This window comes from Pavona decussata, unplaced genomic scaffold, assembly GCF_977016875.1.
Source record: "Pavona decussata unplaced genomic scaffold, jaPavDecu1.1 SCAFFOLD_2, whole genome shotgun sequence".
Taxonomy (NCBI): Eukaryota; Metazoa; Cnidaria; class Anthozoa; order Scleractinia; family Agariciidae; genus Pavona; species Pavona decussata.
This window is the reverse complement of record NW_028145426.1, coordinates 1,142,490-1,148,412: the sequence shown is the minus strand read 5'-3', so window position 1 is coordinate 1,148,412 and position 5,923 is coordinate 1,142,490. Positions and strand designations below refer to the sequence as shown.

General features: G+C 36.1%; 1 protein-coding gene across 1 annotated transcript in view; it reads left to right on the top strand.

Moving 5' to 3' along the window:
* Window positions 1-1,325: 1,325 nt before the first annotated feature.
* LOC146489888 (hsp70/Hsp90 co-chaperone CNS1 homolog) overlaps window positions 1,326-5,923 on the top strand; it is a 187,430-nt gene continuing 182,832 nt past the window's right edge. Inside the window, exons 1-4 of the mRNA XM_085119356.1 lie at window positions 1,326-1,392; window positions 1,653-1,718; window positions 1,923-1,990; window positions 5,271-5,336. The gene's annotated coding sequence lies outside the window, so the exon portion shown is untranslated. The remainder of the gene's footprint in view (window positions 1,393-1,652; window positions 1,719-1,922; window positions 1,991-5,270; window positions 5,337-5,923) is intronic.

The window sequence follows — 5,923 nt, the reverse complement described above, 5'->3', positions numbered from 1 at the left end:
AAACATTTAGATCTCAAAAGGGGTAGCTATGTATGTGGTGAGTAAACAGGCTCAAAGTTTATGTTGTTAATCTATTCTTTCGGTTGTTACGGTAGTTATCAGATGAGAATCTCGGTGCACCTCCCAAAGTTTGCCTTGTATTTTCTCATTTTTCTTATTAAATGTTACGGTATAATCCCGTGTAATCGGTAAGGGTGATTAAGTTGTCTGACAAGTTAATTTATGTGGGTGATAATTTATTTCACTAACAAAACTGTAATCTACTCCTCTACTGTAGTAAAGGGCAAGTGGTTGCAGACTCTGACTTGGATTTTTGTGTTGTTTAAATTAATTATTTTATCTTTTTCGACATAATGTAGTCAGTTTCATTGAGAGCATCATAAGATGCCATGTATCTCTGTAACTGCCATATTGGATCCTATCTTGGATGTTTGATTTCCAGAAAATCACCTCAATTGAACCAAAATACTGTGGAACCAGGTTCATACGGACACCACAGCGACACGCATTTGTCCGTATTATCCGGTTTTCTCTATTAAGCGGGTTCTCAGAATAAGTGGCTCGACAGGACGATGTTTAGTGTCTTAACTAAACTTGAGAAACATTAAGCTCATTCAAATAGTCTCGCACTAAAATTAATGTCTGCACAAAATTAATGTCCTCTCAGTACTTCAACCGCAACTGACATCGTTATCATTTAAAATAGCGCGCGACTTTGCTCCGTACCGACATTTTTACTTTGAAGTTTAGGGAGAAGGGCTGAATATTGGACAATTTATACAGTGCGCAGAAAACCACTGTCCGTAAAGTGAGATTAAATTTGTACGAGAGCGTATCACTCGCGTCCGCTGTCTGTATTAACCTATGTCCATATTTAAGAGAAAATACATGAGCTTTTTGTTGCAAAAACCTCAACTGTTCTTAATATGAGGGTGACCGTATTAAGCGGGTGTGCGGAAAGCGGGGTTCCACTGTAACTGAAATTGACTGCAGACTGCAAAACACTTGAAAACTAGCCTACGTGTAGCCGTACGGCTACACGTAGGCTATCGAAAACAGGTAGTATTGGGTAAAAATTGCTATATTTGGCCTACATAAAACCTGGTTAACTCAACAGCGTCACTTCTCATGCCATAGGAAGAAAGAAATTTAGACATTCAAAATATGTCTACTGAAAGCCTTGGTCCCGTAAAATAAAAGCTGGTAAAGAAATTTCCAGAAAAGTTAAAAGGGGATGGCATCCATACCCCCTCCCTTCCTTCCCGCCCCCTCCGTCTTCTGCTATATCCAATGGTTCAATCCCAGTGTGAAATTTCTGTTTTGCAGGATATTTCTAGGTTTTCTGTGAACCACTAAGGGGAACACAAAGAAGTGTTTTTGCAACTTAACTCAGTAAGTAATTATATGCCTATAATAAATTTTGTTTGGAAACATTATTACACAGTAGTTGCATACCACCGCCCTTAAGCTTGGTATCAATATCCTCAATTTCTTCAGAAAAATTCCATTATTCTGAATAAATCATTAAGTCCTCATACAAACTTCGAATACTCGGTAATGGTGAGTTTTGGTTAATGTCCTACTCACATGGACGATGCTGTTTACTTCAAGTCATTAAAATTAAATCTCATTGTGTAATTTCCCTGTCGCAGGATTGTTATTGTTTTCTGTTAAAACCTCGGAGGATCATGAAGGAGAGTTTCTGACAACTTTACTTGGTAAGTATTTTGCATTATGGCGATAGTAATTGTAAATTCCTGTTTGGCTAAAGCACATTCAAGAGTAAATTTCATTGCTTTGATAAATCATAGATACATCATAAATCATGGTGGTGAGCCGGTTCTTCAATACAATTTTGTACAGAAGATAGTTTATATTAGGAGAATAAAACTAAACCTCGTTATATAATTTCCATGTCACAGGATTGTTACTGTTTTCTGAAAACTCAACTGAGAAACACGAAGAAGCGTTTTTTTGGAAACTACCGTTGGTAAGTAATTCATATTTAAATGAAATACAATTGGTAATTTTTAGCAAGTCTTGACCTCTTAGGCTAAATACCCCGTGTATTCCTGATGTTTCGGCCAAACCCAGTTAATGAGTACCAAAAGTGAGGTAATAATAAAAAAAAAAAGTTGCAAAGGCTTGCCATTCGTACTGTTGTCGGTTTAGCCTCTAGCTCCGTAGCGCATACGCAAAGTCATTTGCGTGAGTCTACAGGAAAGAAAAGCATCCAAATTTTAGTTTTCATTGTTTTCACCTTAAATAACAAGCGAACACCCTGGAATGGGCTGTCCTAAACTTTTATTATAGTGGTCATAGTTTAGCATTTCGTTCACAAACTCAATATATATATTGTTACAAAGTAGTGCTTAATCGCTTTGATCGAAATTTTCACCCAACTATTCAACTAGACTAAAAAATTAAAGGCCAGTTTACATGGCTCAAATATGGCTAAGATATAGACGCGTGAAATGAGTCATTGATTGTTAAGTCATGAGTCGAAATTGAAAATGTTCAAAATTATATTGTTGTAGTAAACAGGTGAGTCGAATATTTTTCCAGTTGAGCTATTTGCTTGCAGAACCCTTGTTGCGACCTTTGTTCCTCACTATCAGCCCCTTTCAGCCATTATTTAAACTTATTTTTTTTAATAACACGTCACTATGCGCAGAAAGCTCTCGGTAGCCATGTTCCTTTTCTCGGCATCGCACGTCATCGCGAGATGTCCAACAACGAGTGAAAGAAAGGTCTCTCTCAGTGCCTGCAATTTATTCAACTCAAATGAAATAACAGCTTGCAGGACTATTATTTTTAAAAGCTGTAAAGGTTATAATCACTGTTTTTCCTTGGCTCTTGTCCATAAACGTGCTAGTCTATACGTTCTCCTGGGATTTGGATCGTCCGAAACTGAAATTTATTCGTCCTACAGTTTACTGCAGATGTTGTTTCAATGATATTTTCAACTTTGTCGATCTATAATAATAATGTGTTTTAAACAAGGCTATTACGTACACACAAACTGGGCTCATTTCAGTTTTGAAATGACCGTTAATTGTTTACCATAAATGGTGTGATGTTTACTTACGTTGCAAATTTTTTCTATCTACCGAGCAATCACGCTAAGTGGCATGCATTCTAACCGGGCTATAGTAAGATCAATAAATCGCATTGAGACCCTGAAAACACATACTTCTGCCTGATCAAATATCCAGCTTACCTCAAGTTATACCAGTATTCTACCGTATTTCAAAATTTCACTTATTGACTCATCACTCACGAATCACTGACTCATTGGACTTTTTGATGTTTTGTTCTCCTCTTATGGGGCCAGGCTAGAGATGTGTAGGGGGATTTTTTCGTTTTGACTTTGTTTTTAAATTTCCAGAATGAAAATTGAGATGAAAGTGATTGAAAGTTATGTGTCGTGAAAAGATGTGTGTCATCCTTTCCTTCGGGCGTCACACATTTTTATAACAAAAATATAAAATGATAGAACCCTTTGCCACGTCCCGTCTCCACTTAATATACATTTGATATTTAATTCCACGTGAAACTTTTAAGTCGCCGTCTTTCCTGTTTTCAGCATCACGCATTGTCGCCAGATATTAACAAGGAATGGAAGATCGTTGATTCAGTGTTATTCCCTGCACTTTATTCATCTCACCTCAGTGAAATAACAACACGTAGAATTATTTTTAGACGCTGTAATGACCGCATTTATCACCTTTCTCTGTTTTTCAATCATCAGAAGTAGTATTCGGATTTTGATCGCCCGAAAGTGAAATTTATTTGTCGAAAGCAATTTATATTTTGCCCCTCTCCAATGTTGATTTGCATATGACGCATTTCAAGAAAAAGAATTGGGACTCAACACTGGGGATGGAAGGAAGGAGAACGGACAACTGGGTTGAGATCATATGTTGGAAAATTCAAATCCAGAAAAAAATTGACGAGGGCAAAATTATAGGAGGCTTACTTATGTTATTTAGGGGTAACAAATTTTTATTCGGTAGCTTTTGTTTCCATTGGATATTGCTTGTATAATGAAAGTTATACATCAACAATGAGTATGTTTATCGGATTTTATTGGTTGGCTTGTTTTTTGTTTTTTTTCGTTGTCATTTTAGAAATATGATTCAAAAAACCAATCACGTGCGTCAAAGAGAAAAAATGTTTTGTTGATAATTGGCGACTAAAAACTGCAGATTGTGAATAAAGAAACTGGTTTTCTGCAACAAACCTGACAATTAACACTATCATCACCTTCCATAATTAATATGACTTTCCTTCAAGACTACAAAATAGAAATTGAATGCAAATTCTCATCTCAGCAAAAAAATTGATCGAGAGTAATTCTCAGATTATACACCCTCTCAGACCAGTTTCCATCACGTCTTAAAATGATCTTATGAAATAAACTTTATTTAGAATTTCCTATTCCGATTCAGACTTTTCATTTTACAAGGTTTATGGCATTGTGTTCTCCGTTGGTTTCGGAGGTCTGGGTCTATAATAAAATTTGTAAGATTTCAAACTAGATTACAATCTTTTTAGACAATTTTCGGAAATAGTTTTCGAACCTTTCAGAGCATATAATTATGTAATTTCGCAGGGCTAACTGATTTTGCAGTTCAGTTTTGTGCTGGTTTTACTGCTCAGTGCTGTACACGACGATTCACCCAAAAGAACTTCTGGTAACTGATTATCAAAAAGGCCTTTATTGAGGCACCCAACAGTTTATATCGGTGAATATATCTTCATATAGCCTTGATCGTGTCAGACATTTGGATTGATTTGTTAGAAAATCTGCAGCTTTCCAGTTTTCGTTGGCAAAAAGCCAGCTCCAAATTCCGTAATTTCAAAATTCGTCAAACGATTTCGTCTCGTTTTTTTAGGAACAAGTATGTTGTTAAAAATGCCAAAAATTTCAACTAGTTCTTTCGTAAAACCAAACACAGGTAGTAAATTAGTATTAGGGGTAGAATAAATTGCCTTAGAATAAAATGGCTTACGGGACATGAGAAGAAGAACCCCTGAAGTATTTAGATTATACGTATTTAGTAAGGTTAATAAATGTGGTAATCTATACGTTTACTGTGTAACTTATGATGGCTGTGCCTGTAAAGCCCTCGATATTTTCTTCTCATTTTCCGTTCATCTTCTTGATTTAGTCCCCTAATATTCCGGCGGTAATGATGAATCGGCTGTTAGATGCATATTTTTTTAGTGGATACAATTAATACTTACAGCGTAATTTCCCTTTTCAGGACTGTTATGATCATTTGTTAATGCTTCAGGAGAACACTAAGAAACGGTTTTTATAGCAAATTTCGGTAAGCAATTTGTATTCTGGCGACAGAATTTACGTCCACTAACCTATTCTTGTAATTCTAATAACAGATTTTCTTAATCGTTCAAAAATAGAGGAAATAGCAGGAACCTGGGAACAAGCTACACACAGTTTACTTTTTCTGGTGAAGATTGTTAAAAAAGTAAAACAAAGAACAACACTCCCTAGCAAAAGACAAACCACGCAGGCGCCAGCATGGAATTAGCCAGCTTAGTAGAACTCAAGGAGTGTTGAGGAGACATGTCTTTTCGTTCTCCTGTATTTCTCCAAAACGCCGTTATCACAGAATGTAATAAATCATTAATCGGCTATGTTAATCTGTTCGTTCTGTCCCAACAGTGATCCTTACTCTTTCCATCCGCTCACAATCTGTTATTCTGTTATAAATTACAAACATCATGAATCTTAACATACAGGAAATTATGTCTTAAACAGAAGATGTCATTAATTCGGATTTTACCTTTAGCATTCAGTTGTATGGAGTGTTTACACAGGCATTACGCTTTAAGGTTTTGAAGGAAAAACGACAGCTGATGCATGAGATTAACATAAAAATTGTTTGATTCGTAG